The sequence below is a fragment of the Pseudorca crassidens genome, chromosome 14, assembly GCF_039906515.1.
Source record: "Pseudorca crassidens isolate mPseCra1 chromosome 14, mPseCra1.hap1, whole genome shotgun sequence".
NCBI lineage: Eukaryota > Metazoa > Chordata > Mammalia > Artiodactyla > Delphinidae > Pseudorca > Pseudorca crassidens.
The window spans coordinates 10,478,156-10,493,968 of record NC_090309.1 but is presented as its reverse complement, the minus strand read 5'-3'; the positions used below and the strand labels follow the sequence as shown (position 1 = coordinate 10,493,968).

At 50.1% G+C, this 15,813-nt stretch overlaps 1 protein-coding gene across 8 annotated transcripts in view; it reads left to right on the top strand.

The window, feature by feature from the left end:
• LOC137205931 (nephrocystin-1) overlaps positions 1-15,813 on the top strand; it is a 104,913-nt gene that overhangs the window by 78,123 nt on the left and 10,977 nt on the right. The window lies entirely within an intron of this gene.

The following is a 15,813-nucleotide window of genomic DNA, read 5'->3' as shown; positions in this document are numbered from 1 at the left end:
ACAGGGCCCCAATCCTTGCTGGGTCCAGAGTGTTCAACAGAATTCGAGTCCACTCCGAGCCGGCTGTCACCATGTCCTTTTCACTGACGGGGATCACAAGTCTGGTGAACAATTTAGGGCAGAGAAGTTTCTTTTGGTTTTCGAGCACCTTCTGAAATATCTAGTTGGTGGGTGGTATTTTCTTACCAACTCTGAGTTTGGCAGTGCTGGCCCCGGGCAGGGAGAAAAAGACAGAAAGTGGTTCTAACTTCCAGTTGGAACTGACGGCCCTGTCACCCTGTCATCTGCCTGGAAGGCTGGCCTGATTGAGTGATCTTTTGGCAAACTGGCTAAAGGGAGCCCATTGATGGCAACATGAAAGCTAAGCCTGGGAATTCCCTGGTGGTCCAGTGGTTAGGACTCCGCGCTTCCACTGCAGGGGGCTCAGGTTCGATCCCTGGTTGGGGAACTAACATCCTGCATGCCCTGTGGCACTGCCTTAAAAAAAAAAAAAAAGAAAGAAAGAAAGGGAAGCCAGCCAGGGTGGGCCCCACGTTTGGGTGGCTCCAGCTGAAACCCCACCCAAGAAGCAGGTTTCTGCCAGGCCTGGCCCCTAGGGGGATACAAGTCAGGGCATCCTGCCAGACTGATGGCATCTCAGCGCTCCTGTGAGTTCTCTGGACCAGGTGTGCCCCTCGCCTCGGAACAGCCACAAGAATGGCCAGGGTCGGGGTCGACTCCTCCCCTTTTTATGGAGCACATGCTCTATGTCAGTCACACCAGCCACTGGCGACAGGACCCATGCCCTCCCAGGTTCCCTGTCTGCTGGACAGAGGCCCGCAAGCACTTCCTCGCTACAGTCAGACGGTGCTTGAGGGGGCGAAGGTCCTGCGCTGTGACACCAGCAAGGAGAGGCCATCCGACCTTGTCACCTCGGAGAGGGGTCCGGGCCTGTCACTGAGGAGGCGACTTTGCAGTTGGACCTCAAAGGACAGGCTGGATTTCCAGGCTGGGAGCAGGAGAGGGAAAGGCCTGGACCCCAGGAGAGGCTGGCAGGTAGGAGGCTGGAGGGATGGGGCTTCAGGAGTCAGGAAAGTACCCGGCAGTCGTGAGAAGGGCCATCTGGTGCCCGCAGCCCCAGGACGCTGGGCTCCTGCAGCGGAATTCCCGGAGGGGAAGAAAAGTGCTTTGTTATGCTGGGCTCTGGGGCCTTGAGTATCTCAGGGGGTGGGATGATGTCACTGGTTCCATATCGTTCATTTCCTTTTCTTTTGAAATCATTTTAGATTTATAGCAACGCTAGTAACAGTAGAACAGTGTTCCCATATACTCTCTACTCAGCTTCCCTTAAGGGCCACATCTTACATAGTACAACGGTCAAAATCAGGGAATTAACATTGATACCATGCTATCCACTGTTCTAATGAACCTCGTTCAGATTGTGCTGAATTCCCCACAAATGTCCTTTTCCTGGTCCAGGATCCAGTTCAGAATTCTGCATGTCATTTGGTGGCCGTAACTCCTTCATCTACTTTGATCTGGGCCGATTCCCTCCATCTTTGTCTTGAGACTTTTGAAAATACTGATCAGTTATTTTGTACAATGTCCTTCCATTTGGCCTTGTCTGATGTTTCCTCATTACAACTTCAGTTTTAATTCGTAAGTAACCCTTGTTCATTGCTGAACACTTAGAAAATACAGAAAGAATTATAATCCATGTGTATGCATATATTCGTATTTATACACATATGAGTATATATTTAATGGGTTTATTCGGTACATGCTCTTCTGCACCTGCTTTCTCCTTAAATGAGCGTTCCTAGCAGGGAGTATAGGACCAAGTGTGCATCATATCTGGGATGCGGATGGGAAGGTAAATGGGAGAGGACGGGAGAATGTCCAGTTGGTGGTTAATTATTATTATTTTTTTTAAACGCGTCGCGCGGCCTGAGGTATCTTATTTCCCCAACCAGGGATCGAACCTGCACCCCCTTAAGTGGAAGCGCGGAGTCTTAACCACTGGACCACAGGGGAACTCCCTGGTGGTTGATTCTGATCCCCATGAGCAGGAGATGTGCTGGGCTGGAGAGAAGAGTGCTGGATAAGCCTAGCAGAAGCCCCTCTGTCCCCGGCCACCTGGGTATGCTGCCTACTGCCACCCATGGGGCTGACCACAGAGCCCCAGGCCTTGGGGGGTCCCAGACTCTCAGTCTGGGGGGCCTAAGGCATCAGGGACAGGGGTATGCTTTTCTAAGGCCATGAGTCCAGAGAGTAGATTCTCAAACTGGGAGCTCAGGCCAGCAAAAAGGGGCAGAGAAAGCAAAATCTATAACTCGGATTCAGATGTGGTCCATGATGGGGGCGGCCAGGGTGTACATCAGGGGTGACTGCAGGCATAGCTTCCTCCAGCCACTGTTCCCTAAGACAGAGAGGGTCTTCTTATAAAACGAGGGCCCCAAAACACAGGGAGAGCAGAGGGCTCCCCTGAGGCCTCACGCCAGCCCCCCGCTGCCAACAGCCGCCAGCTCTTTTGTATCAATGATGATGACAGACTAGGATGGCCCAGACACCAGGGGCTCTGCGTGTTCCCTACCAGCTCTGCTCCCCACAGCCTGCTGTTAACGATCTTTGCCTAAGTGGCTTTATTTTAGAGTTTTTAACATTAAAATGCACATTTTCAAACCTTTGTCATAGTTATAGATTGATAGGGAGTTGCAAAGATAGTTCCGAGAGGCCTCCCACACCCTTCCCCCAGCCTCTTCCTGTTAGTCACACCTTTTGTAATAACTCTCTCTTACAATATGACACCAGGGAGCCGACATTCTTAAGCTATGTCTCTACTTCCATGCCATTTTCTCACACGTGTAGATTTACGTAACCCCTACCACCAAGACACAGAACCATTCCATCATCATGAAGATCTCCCCTCCTCCTTCTGTTTTATAGTCACCCCATCTTGTCTTCCTTCACTCTCTCACCCCTGGAGACTATTAATTCCATCCCTATAATTTTTTTTTCGATAAATTTATTTTTATTTTTGGCTGCATTGGGTCTTTGCTGCTGCACGCGGGCTTTCTCTGGTTGCGGTGAGTGGGGGCTGCTCTTCGTTGAGGCGCGTGGGCTTCTCATTGTGGTGGCTTCTCTTGTTGTGGAGCATGGGCTCTAGGCGCGCCGGCTTCAGTAGTTATGGCATATACATTTATTCATTCTTTTTTAGATTCTTTTCTCATATAGGTTATTGGGTGGATGTAATTTTCACGTCTCTGGGGAAATGCCAGAGTGAGTGTGATTGCTGGATTGTATAATAAAGTGTCTGCTTCACTACAGACAAACTGTTTTCCAGAGCGGCTGGGCCATTTTACATTCCCACCGGCAACGGATAAGACTTTGGAGATTTTAACATTAAAGTTTGTATTTTGTTTGGTTTACAGTTGAATTCAGATTTCTCATCTGAAAACAATGTTAATTTCAAAACGTAAGCTCCAAGCGTGAGGAGCCTTTGAATCAGTGCATTTTAAGGTGAGAACAGATGTCGTTTATTTTCTCCTTCATTCAGTGAGCAGACATTGTTTATTCCCTCCTTTCCTCAGTGAGTGTGGGAGCCTGCTGGTACCAGTGCCCCGCGGGCTGGGGACCAGGTGACTCACAGCCCCACGGCCGGGCTCTTCAGAGCAAACAGCGTGTGGGTGGCCGGCCTGGGGCAGGGATCACGTGACCATTACCTGCCTGCTGTGAGCTGACTCATCAGCTTTTTTACAAGATGAAAGGTGGACACACAGCTGGCCCTGGTGATGAGAGCTGAGGGGCAGTTCTGTAAATAAGAGTCCAAGGAAGTCTTTTAACTTTCAACCTTTTCACTAGTGAACTTATTAATCAGATACTTGACTCATGACAAAGAAACAGCTAAGAAGGTTTCTAGAGAGTCAGCCAGTTCAAAGGAGAGTCAGTGTGGACACTCTGGTGTTTGATTCTTTCAGCTTTTTAATTTGCCCACACAGTGGTCAGAAGGAAATACTCTGACCACCCTAGAAGCTCATTCCAGAACCTTCCCGCTGGGGAAGCTCACCTTTACATCTTATCCAGATCCCCAGCTTCCCCTTCATTTCAGCCTGTTTCTTTTTCTACTCTGTTTATATGTAAAAGCCTGTTTGAGAGCTTACTGAGTCCCAGAACCATCAGTCAACTGTGTGGGGCTGAGAGAGGGAATTAGGGCTCATCTTGGGCCTAGTTTAGGGCAGGTAACACCCCTTTGTCATAACACTTCTTTAGAAGTTGAGTTTTCCAAAAGGAAAAATCCTTTCTCTTGTTTCCCTCTGCTCCCTTTTCAATTCTCCATACTTCTGAGAAGCAGTAAAAGTAAACTCAATTTGCCCCAGCTTTACTTCATCTTTGTGGCGTCTGTCTTTCCCTTCATTGCACACCTGGTCCCCGGCCACGCCCCTGACCTTGCCCAGCCCCTGCAGGACCAGGGGCCAACAGCCTCCATGGCCAGGGCACCACTGAGACCCAACCCAACGCAGTGATGCCCAAGGAGGCCCCAGGAAAGCTGCGACAGGGCGGGAGGACAGGGCAAAGGGAAGGTAAATTAAAGTGTGGAGCTGGGAAGAGCAAGTATCCTGAGAAGAACGGGAGGCGCCGTGTGGACAGGAGTCGGATGTCAACCTCCCCAGTTGCCTGGACCCGTTTTGGCTTCCTGGCCCCAGGCCCAGCCCTTACCCTGGGAGGCCCCCCGCCCCTCCCCCTGTGCTGTTCAGGTTCAGTAAAATAGAGTCAGTTGGGAGGGGTAAGCCTGGCTCTGCCGCCTAATGGCTGTGAGACCCTGGGCAGGTTACTTGACCACTCTGAGCCTCAACAATGGGGCAGCAGCAGCAAAGATCTCCTAAGACCGCTCTGGGGTTTCAGTAACAACGGTTCTAGAAATGGGAGCCCATGCTATGTTATTGTTGGTGGTCGTCTGGACCTCTTACTAGAAAGCGTGGGTCTCTTGTGAGCAAATCCCAGTTGTAAACAAGAAATATTTACTGAGATTCTACTATTGCTCTAGCCCCATGCTTTGCTTTCAGGGGCATACAAGAATAAAAAGGTAATAATAAGAGGGATGTGGTAAATCCTGGACCCTGTCTTAAAGGAGTGATGCATGAGCGTTGAAGAGCATCGCAAGATAGGAAACGGTGAAAAGCAGGGGTGCACAGCCTCACCTGTCAAAGGCTCCTGCAGCTAGAGAAGTTGTCAGGACAAGCTCCCTCGGGGGGAGGGCTTGGCATTCTTAAAGAGTTTGGATTAGGGATTAGATATTTGCTTGTTCAGACTAAGACTTCCTAGGTCTGAGAAGTTAACAAACATATAAAATCAAGCTGTAAGGAAAGAAGTCAGCGCCACTTAAATCCCATGTATTCACTCAACAGATATTTATTGAGCCCCTACCCTGTGCCTACCACAGGAATATAACGAGGAAGAAGACAGACATGGCCCCGTCTCAGGGAGTTTGATGCTTAATGGGGGCAGACGGAGCCTAGCCAAGGAGACCAATAAGTGGTGTCTTTCAGTGCAGGAGGGAACGGAAGGCGCGGGGCGTTCTGCCCACAGAGGGCATTCGACATAGGGAATTGTTCCTGGAGTTGTTGAAAGGCTGAAGGAGCAGCAAGGAGATGCTGAAGCACCCGAGGGTGATAAGTACACAAAGCGAGCACCGTGCACCCTCCAGCCGCTAGAGGAAGCCCAGCTTTGGCGGGGGTGCGGTGGGGCTGTAGTGAGGCAGTGGTTGCCCCAGAGGAGGGGCACAGGGACCTTGGGGTTGGAGCCAACTGTTGCTGGCGTGACGGTGACAGGACCTGGGAAAGTCTCCTTTTCCTGTCCCCTCCAAGTTCTCCCAGTGCCAGAACTTAGCAAGAATCCAGCTTCAAAGGGAACCGGGAAACGTGGCTTGCAGGGCCCCAGCCGCATGGCGGAGCAGACCACGGCAGGATGGGCTTGAGCTGAGACCCTCAGAACTAACTAACAGCCCACATCCCCACATCTGCACACTCCCCTCTGCCTGTGTCTGGACGTCTGGTCCTATGCTTCCCCCGACCATTCAGCCAAACCATAAGCAACCTTCCCTGAGCTGGTGGCCTTTCTCAGTTCAGACAAGACAGGCCACCAAGGCTGCTGCTGGAAGGTCAGCTGCCAGGAGGAATTTTCTTAACCGGCAGGTGCCCTGAAGGGAATAACCAGGGCCCCCGGGCAGAGGAAACCAGGGAGGGGCCCAGCGCGCTGAGTCCCGCTGGGCCGAGGGAGCCCCAGATAAGAAGTCTCACTGATAAGAAGGCTCCACCTCTGCCAGTGCCCTTCCAAGGGCTCTCCACCTGGGGAACTTTCCCCGTGGGAGGCAGGAGAGGCTGCTAGAGTCTCGTCCAGGCGGGCAAGTGGCGGAGTAGGGAAGCAGGCCAGAGTAGGGCGGGGTGGAGGAGCCCCACGGCCGGTTCCCTGGACTTGACCCCTCTCCCCTCTCCCCAGCCAGCTTCCTTCCCTACCTGCCAGCCAGCCTGCCCCTCAGCTGGTGCCACCTGGTCAGACCTTCCCCATCTCGGCCCAGCCCTGTTGTAGCAGAGTCGGCCGGTGCCCATGTCCCACAGTTGCCCCCAACCTCCAGCCTCAGGTTGGACCCAGAAGGTACCAGGTAGGCCCCAAAGCCGGGCCTCCGTGGACTCCCCACCCAGCGGGGGCCAGACATCACGGGTTTGGGGCTCCAGAGTCCTTTGACCTATTTCAAATACGTTGCCCCCCAGCCCCTTCCCTTGGAGGGATTCTCTGAGGTTTGCTTCTCTGCGCCTGCACTGCTTACTGCTTCAGTTTCCACCCCCTGACACCTGGCCCCTCTCTCTGCCCACGTGATGCTGGGTGGGAGTGGGAGTGTGTGTGTTTATTTGAACACCGTCCTCTCCGACAGCACGTTCTCGCCCAGTCCTTCCTACGTGCCGGGGGAGGAGGAAGGGGGTTGGAAAATCTTTCCAGGGAAGCCCAGCTGCTTTCCCAGGGGAGATGCTCCCGACCTAGAGAATTTCTAGGGCCCAGGAGGTGATGGAGTAGGAAATGCGTGAGGATGAAACAGATGGGTGTTTGTCCCCATGTGGTCCCGGCTCCTGGCAGAAATGCCAGTCCGTGGCTGGGCCAGTGGCTGGCCCAGAAGGCGTCAGGTACTGCCACCTGTGTGGGAATCAGGCCCAGGAAGATGAGACTGCACTGCCAAGAGGGGAGAGTCCAGCAAGCTGCCACCTGCCTCTTGAGTGGATCAATAGCACGTGCTGCACACCTGCTTCATGCCAGGCTCCGTGCCCCACATCGGGGACGCAAAGACCACAGGTCAGAGTCCTGCATCCAGGAGCTCAGGGACTGGGGAGGAGTAGTCAGGAGAGGCTTCCTGGAGGAGGTGACAATTGGTCTGGTCCCTGCCCTCGAGGGTCTGGTCTTAGACAAGCAGGGGAAGGGCAAGCTGAGCAAGTCAACTGGAACTAGAGTGAGTGGGTCCTCGGTGCCTGGTGAAGGGCAGGAACATGGCCACGAGTCACAGGATGTCTGCGGTTCCTGAGGGAAGGAGAAGGTGGGGCCCTCCCCTGAGCCCAATTCCAGGGCTCATCTGGGGACTTCCTGGGGACATGTGAAGGGAGCCAAGGTTAATAAACATAGTGGGAGCCAAGGAGGGAGAGACCAGGGGGGAGGCCTGGGAAATGGGGACCACTGGGGGGGGCGGGATGTATTTATCCTGCTTCTTTATATCTTTTCTGTATTTTCTAACTTTTCTAAGGTGCTCAAATTTTTTTTAAAAAGGAAACAAATTTGCCCCTAAAATGCTTAGGTTTTTGTTTGTTTTTTTAAGCCCTTTAGACTTTAGAGGAATAAGAAGGTTTTTTTAATCTTAGTTTATGTTACATCGTAAACCTGGACTGCTGAGTCCATGAGAAGCGGGTCCAGTGGGGGTGGGTGTCTGAATGGGCGGGCGCGGTCCTGGGGGAGGAAGCCGATGTCGGGGGGAGGAAGCCGATGGGGGGGGCGGGGGGAGGAAGGCAGAGGAGGCCCGGCCGCTGACTCACCAGCCCCTCCCAGCGGCATCCTGCCCCTCCCAGGCTCACGCCCCAGGGCAGGGGCTGATTTCCTGGCGCGCGGCCAGCCCAGCCTTGCGAGCCCTTGTGGGTACCAGGGGTGCGGATATGACTTCTGCCGGGGGCGGAGCGCTGGCCCGCACCATTGTTCCTGGGGTGGACCGAATAAGACGGGTCCTCACGCGGAGGCCAAGGGGCCTGGGCCAGCAACTTCCTGCTCACCTTAAAGCCACAGAGAGAAAATTCTCACTCGGGGAGTCAGGACGGAGCGGCTGGTGTATGGAAGGGTCCTGGGTTGAATTATGGAGCGTAGCGCTTCCACGCAATGCCAGTGGCCTGGGTGGCCTGGGGGTCCGGGATGGCAGCCCGGGCCGGCCACGCCCCCACGGGGAAGTCGCTCCGCCTCTCAGAACCGGTTTCCTCCCGGGTCCGAGGAGGTGACCTGCCAGCCCAGAGATCCTCACAGGCTGGGGGCCCCAGATGTGGAGATGGGAGTGGCCTCGTGGGTGCTAAAGAGGACCCACGTGGGCACTGGGGGCCCTGCGCTGCCCGCAGGGAGGCCTGCAGCCAGGGGAGGACTGCTGAGGGGTGCCTGACCCACGGAGGGGCGGGGTGCGGCCTGGAAGAGGCTGGGCCCCACCCCCCGAGCTGTGGAGGCCGCCGTGCCTTTATGCTAAGTGCCGTCACCGCAGATAGGGGACGTTCCAGGACTCCCCCGCGTGTCTGACAACCCGCCGTCCCCTCTCCCTCCCTCTCAATGGCTCACGCTTCCCACACAGGCCTCAGCATGGCCCCCCAGGACGCAGGATGGGGCTCCGGCTGCAGCAGCTGCCGGGGCTTTGAGTGTCCGCCCGCTGGCACAGTGCAGGGAGGGACTGTGGAGAGGGACAGAGGCAGGCTAGACCTGGGGTTTCCACAGCTGACCGTGATGCACTGAAGAAATGTATTTTCATGGCAACTTCGTGTGTGTGTGTGTGTGTGTGTATGTGTGCGTGTGTGTGTAACTGAAACAAAAGATTCAGGAAACGGTATTTCCCTTTCTATGGACAATGCACTGTATTTTTTCTTCTAGTCTACTTAACTTTTTTTTCAAAACAAGCTACTTTTTATTGAAGTATAGTTGATTTACAACGTTGTGTTAGTCTCTGGTATACAACGAAGTGATTCAGTTATACGTATATATATATTTTTCAGATTCTTTTCCATTGTAGGTCATTACAAGTATTGAATATAGTTTCCTGTGCGAGACAATAGGTCCTTGTTGTTTATCTGTTTTACATATAGTAGGTTGTATCTGTTAATCCCAAACTCCTAATTTATCCCTCCCCCCTAAGGGGGGAAAACCCTTTAGTAACCATACTAAAGGGAAAACCCTTTAGTAACCATAGGTTTGCTTTCTGTGTCTGTGAGTCGGCTTCTGTTTTGTAGTAAGTTCATTTGTATCATTTTTTAGATTCCACATATAAGTGATATCATATGGTATTTGTCTTTCTCTGTCTGACTTCCTTCACTTAGTATGATAATCTCTAGGTCCATCCACGTTGCTGCTAGTCTACTTAACCTCTTAATGCTGGTGGTGACTAGATGGACTTCAACACCCACTAAGAGATCTCAGCCCGCATTTGGAAAGCCCGATGCTGGGGTCACTGCAGGGGCCTCAGGGAGACTGGCACAGGCAGAGCCTGCTGGGTGGTGGCCGAGTGTGGCCTGGAGGTCACGGGGAGCCAGTGAGGGGGTGAGGGGTGTGGGTGGTGTGTGCAGACTCGCATCCCACGTCCTCAGCAGGGCTATGACAAGAGCTGTCGCTGGCTCAGACCGGCTCCAGCAGAAGGGAAGTAGACAATCTCACGTCCCGGGAAGCCCGAAGTTAGGCAGGCTCTGCCTGGGCTGGTTCTTTGGCAGTGCAGTTGTGGCATCCATCTTTCCTTCTCTCTCTCCTCTTTTTCATCATCGCTCCAGGCCTAATACCAGACACAGCCATGGCCAGAGTAAGAGTGGAACTGTCTCATCGCTGAGGCAGGAAGTAGCCCTTCCCAGGAGTCCCCAGAAGGCTTGCATCTCACTGGCCAGGGCAGTCACATATGTGTCCCAGCCAAGGGATGCATTGAACCTAACGCATGTTGGAAAGTCACCCACTGCATCCCCTCTCTCCCCACGCCACCCACCAGTACGCCCAGTTGGGCAATTTACTCCACAGAAAGAATTTTAAAAAGACAACTATCTCTGCAGTGTTATTTACTGTGTCATCATCTATAACAGGGAAAAGCTAGAAACATCCAACCTCCTTGCCCTGGGGCCTCATTGAGTAAATGAAGTTTTATCAACTTGATGGAATGTAATGGTGGCATTGAAAGTATAGTCAGGCCTCATTACTCATGGATTCTGCATTTGCAAATTCACTTACTAAAATGTATGTGTAACCCCCAAATCAATACTTGCAGTGTTGTCACTGTCATTTGAGGACATGTGCAGAGTGGAAAAACATTTAAGTCACAAATTTGAGACACACACGGTAAACCTGAGGTTGATAGCTGCCTTCTCACAGCTCATACTGTAAACAAGGTCCTTTCCCAGGTCTGTTTAGTGCCATGTCATGCATATTTTTGTGCTTTTGGTTGGTGATTTTGCTATTTAAAATAGCCCCAAGTCCTCTGCTGAACTTATTTCCAGTGTTCCTAAGTTTGACAAGGCAGTGATTTGCCTTATGTAGAAAATACGTGTTAGATAAGCTTATAGTTATAGAGCTGTTGGCTGAGAGCTCAGTGTTAATGGATCAACAGTATATATTAAAATAAGGTGTCTTTAAACAGAAACACACATAAAACAAAGTTATGTGTTGATCAGTTGATGAAAATATTGTGACCACAATCTCACAGGAACCTAGCTCTGTATTTTCCCAGGAGCAATGCTTCACGATTCACAACTAAATCTGCCAGTGCTGAGGGCAACTTTACAGAACTACCTTGAACGACAAGAATCGACTGTATTATTGAGCCACGTAGCAAAATAGAAAAATATGAAAAGTTGGATACAAAATGTATGTTCACTATGATTTACAACTTTATAAAGAATATGTATACACCGGCACTAGGCCTGGGAAGAAACATACTAAAAAATTCCTTTGCTGTTAACATTATTTTTACAATCAATTTAAAATATTAGGGTTGAAAAATAATAACAGATCTAATTCCTGGCATGCCGTTTAAGCCATTAAAATCGCCCTGGAGTTAAGGCATTTTGAGTGGACGGTACCAAACTCCCGAGGGACGCATGCTCTGGCCACAGTTGCACAAACAGGGGGTGCTCTGTTCAAAGGAGCTGTGTCTCTCGGGCATTTGCACCAGAACTGCCCGATGGGGTCCAAAGTGCAGCCCCTGGATGCATCTCCTCTTATTTTTCCCGTTTCAAGGAGGTGCGTCAAACAGGTAGTTGTACGTTCATGTTCACAGTAGCACTACTCACAAGAATCAAAAGGTGGAAGCAGCCCACGTGTCCATCGATGGATGAATGGATAACAAAATAGGTACATGGTAGAATGGAATCTTATTCAGCCTTAAAAAGGAAGGAAATTCTGACAACAGGGATGAACCTTGAGGACGATACGCTGAGTGAAATAAGTCAGACACAAAAGAACAAATACTCTGTGATTCCACACATATGAGGTACTTAGAGGAGACACATTTATAGGGACGAAAGAAGGATGGTTGCCAGGGGCTGGGGGAGGGGGGAAGTAGTAAGTTATTGTTGAATGGGTGCAGGGTGTCAGCTTTGGCAGATGAAAAGTATTCTGGAGATGGATGGATGGTGGAGATGGTTACACAATGACGTGAATGCACTTAATGCCACTGAACTGTACATTAAAAATGGTTTAAATGGTAAATTTTGTTCAGTGTATTTTACCACAGTTTTTTTAAAGGGGAGGGGGGTAAGCAATGGCCAAAAGACCCTGGACTCACACAACGTGGGCCATGGACACCTGAATGTGAGGGACAATCATTTTCTTCATCTCGAGACACCTCAGCATCAGAGGGAGCCCTCAGGGAGTTCTGGTTCCCACCGTGGACAAGGCCAGAACTTGTACTTCATGGAGCCCGTTCCTCCCGGGCCATCGGAATGGGTGGGAGCCCCCAGTGCACTTGGCACTGCTGACCTCCTGGGCCTCCCCGTCTTGAGTCAGGCCTTTTCCTCCCAGCCTGCAGTTTCTGAGGCTTCGTGGTACAGTCTGCATTCACCGGAGTACCAGGAAAGGGAAGGAGGGGCCGTGAACGCTTCATGAAGATTAAGGCAAGTGGTAAGAAAAGGAATGCAGTGCTGGTGGTGAGTGGACCAGCCAGGCTGAAATACCGCCCAGTTATGCAGAAAAACCTGCCACCTGTAGTATCACCTGTAGTATCGCCAGCATCTCCTCCCGGGTCTCAGCACCTGGTCTGCCCCACCTGGACCACACCTGCCAGGTGCAGCCAGGAGCCCAGGTACAGACCTGAGCCAGGTGTCTTCTGGCTCCTCCTACCCCCTTCACATGGGGTCATCCTTAGGGCAGCTCTGTCTTCAGAAGCTCTCAGGGTGTGAAGTTCGCTGCCCTGTGGCAGCCCAGCCCCTGCATGGGCCCTTCGGAGGCCCCTCAGCTCTCTGCTGCTCTGTCCAGGTGTACAGATCAAAGAAAAGGCAATTCTCCCCAAAGAAAAGGCAATTCTCTTTTTGTCTCTCCCATTCAAAATCTTTTTTTTTAATTTTTATTGGAGTATAGTTGATTTACTATATTGTGTTAGTTTCAGGTGTACAGCAAAGTGAATCAGTTATACATATACCTATATACACTCTTTTTTAAAATTTTTTTAGATTCTTTTCCCATATAGGTCATTACAGCGTATTGAGTAGCGTTCCCTGTGCTGTCCCTATTAGTTATCTATTTTATATACAGTAGTGTGTATATGTCGCTCCCAATCTCCCAGTTTATCCCTCTCCTCCCTTTCACCCCTGCTAACCGTAAGTTTGTTTTCTACATCTGTGGCTCTGTTTCTGTTTTGTAAATAAGTTCATTTTTTAGATTCCACATATAAGCGGTATCATATGATAATTGTCTTTCTCTGACTTACTTCACTCAGTGTGACGATCTCTAGGTCCATCCACATTGCTACAAAATCTTTCGACTTTTGAAACGAGCATCCATCATCCAGCACAGCGTCTCTCTTCTTGCTTTTTCAGTGTATATGTTGGTGATTTGGATTAGTTTAAACCTTCCCAACCCTGTCCCTGCGCCAAGAAATTTTCCTCCCAGGAGGCCGGGGCACTGATTGGTTTATGGAGTCTCATTCCAGAAACATTCTGTGCACCTACAAACAAACACACATAATACACAAGCGCACACACATACATTTTCTTCTTTTTCTATATAAATCATAGCACACTGGGCACGCTGGTCTCTGCCTTGTACAGCTCTTAGAGTTTGTTTCATTTGGGTATACAGAGTTTTCATTCTTTTTGAAGGCTGCTGAACGTTCCATTGTGCAGACATAATTGTTTTCACTAGCCCCGTCTGAATGAACATTTGGGATGTTTCTTTATCTTTCTGTAGCCAGCGAGGCTTTTTTGGGGGGAGGGGGGTTGAATTTTTAAATTTTATCTTATTTATTTTTTATACAGCAGGTTCTTATTAGTTATCTATTTTACACATATTAGTGTATACATATGCCAATCCCAATCTCCCAATTCATCCCACCACCACCACCCCCGACATCACTTTCCCCCCCTTGGTGTCCATACGTTTGTTCTCTACATCTGTGTCTCTATTTCTGCAGCAAGGCTTTAATAAACAACCTTATACATTCATCATTTTGTGCATGTGCATTATTTATAGGACAAATTCCAAAAAGTGAAATTACTGGGTCGAACCATATGTGCATTTAATGTCTTGATCAATATTGTCAAAATAGTAGATTGGCTGACAGCACCGTTATTTAACCTGGCGATGACAATGGCAATTGACTTCAACCTGGGGGCTGCAGGTGGGCTTTGAGGGTCTGTGAGTCCCAAGATTTGTAGACAAAAATCGTGCACATACATCGGTACATTTTTCTAGGTGACCAAAACTTTCATCAACTCCGTAAAAGGGTCTGTGCCCGCTAAATGTTCTCACTCACCCCACTGATGGGTCTTCCAGCTCTGACAGAAGTGAACTTCCCATCCCTCAGGAAGGCTGACCTTGGAGTTTCCCACTTCTGGGTCTTTCTCAGGGAAGATTCCCTCCAATCTCATTATAGCTAATAACATGGCCACAAATGGTTACTCAACACTCACCCTGTCCCAGAGAAACTCATCTAATTTTCACGGAAACCAGGAGAGAGAAGCCATCCCCACCTCCTCTGTTTGATGGACCAGGACATGGACACATGGATGAGTTAAATAACCTGCCCAATAGGCAGAGGTAGGATTCGAATCTGGGAACATTGATGCTTCCTGTCTCATGAACTGAAGTGGATGAGCCTGGAAGCAGAGAGGGGCTTTGGGGGTTCTCAGTCCTGGCTGCATCACCTGGGGATCTTTTAACAACGCAGCCTCCCTCACTAGTTCCATCAGAATCTCTGGGGCAGGATCCAGACCTTGGGGCTTCCTCAAAGTCCCCGGATGGTTCCAGGAGTAGCAAGACTCAGGGTGCTGCTCTGAGGGTTAAGACTCAGGAATCCAGGTATTTTAGAAGCTCCTTACCCTTATGCCATATTTTTGGCTTAGTTCTTTTCCTTTGTTAAGCATTTTTCAAAATAATAATTATTGGCGGTATAGTGGTGACCATAGCTGCCTTCCAAAATAACAAGCATCCTCCAAAAGTGACCAAAGTAGGGCTTTTTAAAGAGTATCATTTTCAACTCATGACTTGCGACTTGGTTGATATAGTCCAATCCCATAGTAGTTATTATATTTATTTAGAGGTCAAATTGTCCCATCTTTGGCCAGCAGGAGCCTTCTGAATCCTTCTGACCTAACCCCAGAAGCCTTTGCTATCTGCTGTGATGAGGTATCATGCCCAGCTTCTCACCCTAGACCTGGAATCAGCCATCACTCCCATCTGGGTGCTGTTACCCCAGTTCTCATCCTCTAGTTCTTTAACCAGCTCTCTAAACGTGAGGGAGCTATTCTCCATGTTCTAGAGAAGAATGAGTAATTAATAAACTTGTTAAGCTCTGTCCTCCCTTAAGTGATCCTTTCCAGTTTAGGTTCAGCCTTTAGAAAATGCATAGATGGGGCTTCCCTGGTGGTACAGTGGTTGAGAGTCCGCCTGCCGATGCAGGGGACGCGGGTTCGTGCCCCGGTCCGGGAAGATCCCACATGCCGCGGAGCGGCTGGGCCCGTGAGCCATGGCTGCTGAGCCTGCGCGTCCGGAGCCTGTGCTCCGCAACGGGAGAGGCCACAACAGTGAGAGGCCCGCGTACCACAAAAACAAAAAGAAAGAAAATGCATAGATGAGTAATCTGTGTTTGTTCTTAAGGAACAGGCTTAAGAAATTGCCAGAATTGTATTTGAAATACACTTGCTCAAAATGTCTGCCTCTAATAAAATATCCTTCCAAGTTGAAGGCCAGCCCCAGACATCTAAAAATATCTCCTGCTCTTGAGAAATATAAAATGAGGATTAAAAGGAGACAGCAGTTTAGGTTGCCAAAGAAAATTTGGAAAGCTAAATATAAATTAAAAAAAAAAAGTCAAGACAAATACTCGAAATTGCCTTCCTTGTAACGAATCCAACCCAGGCTGCTTGAGAC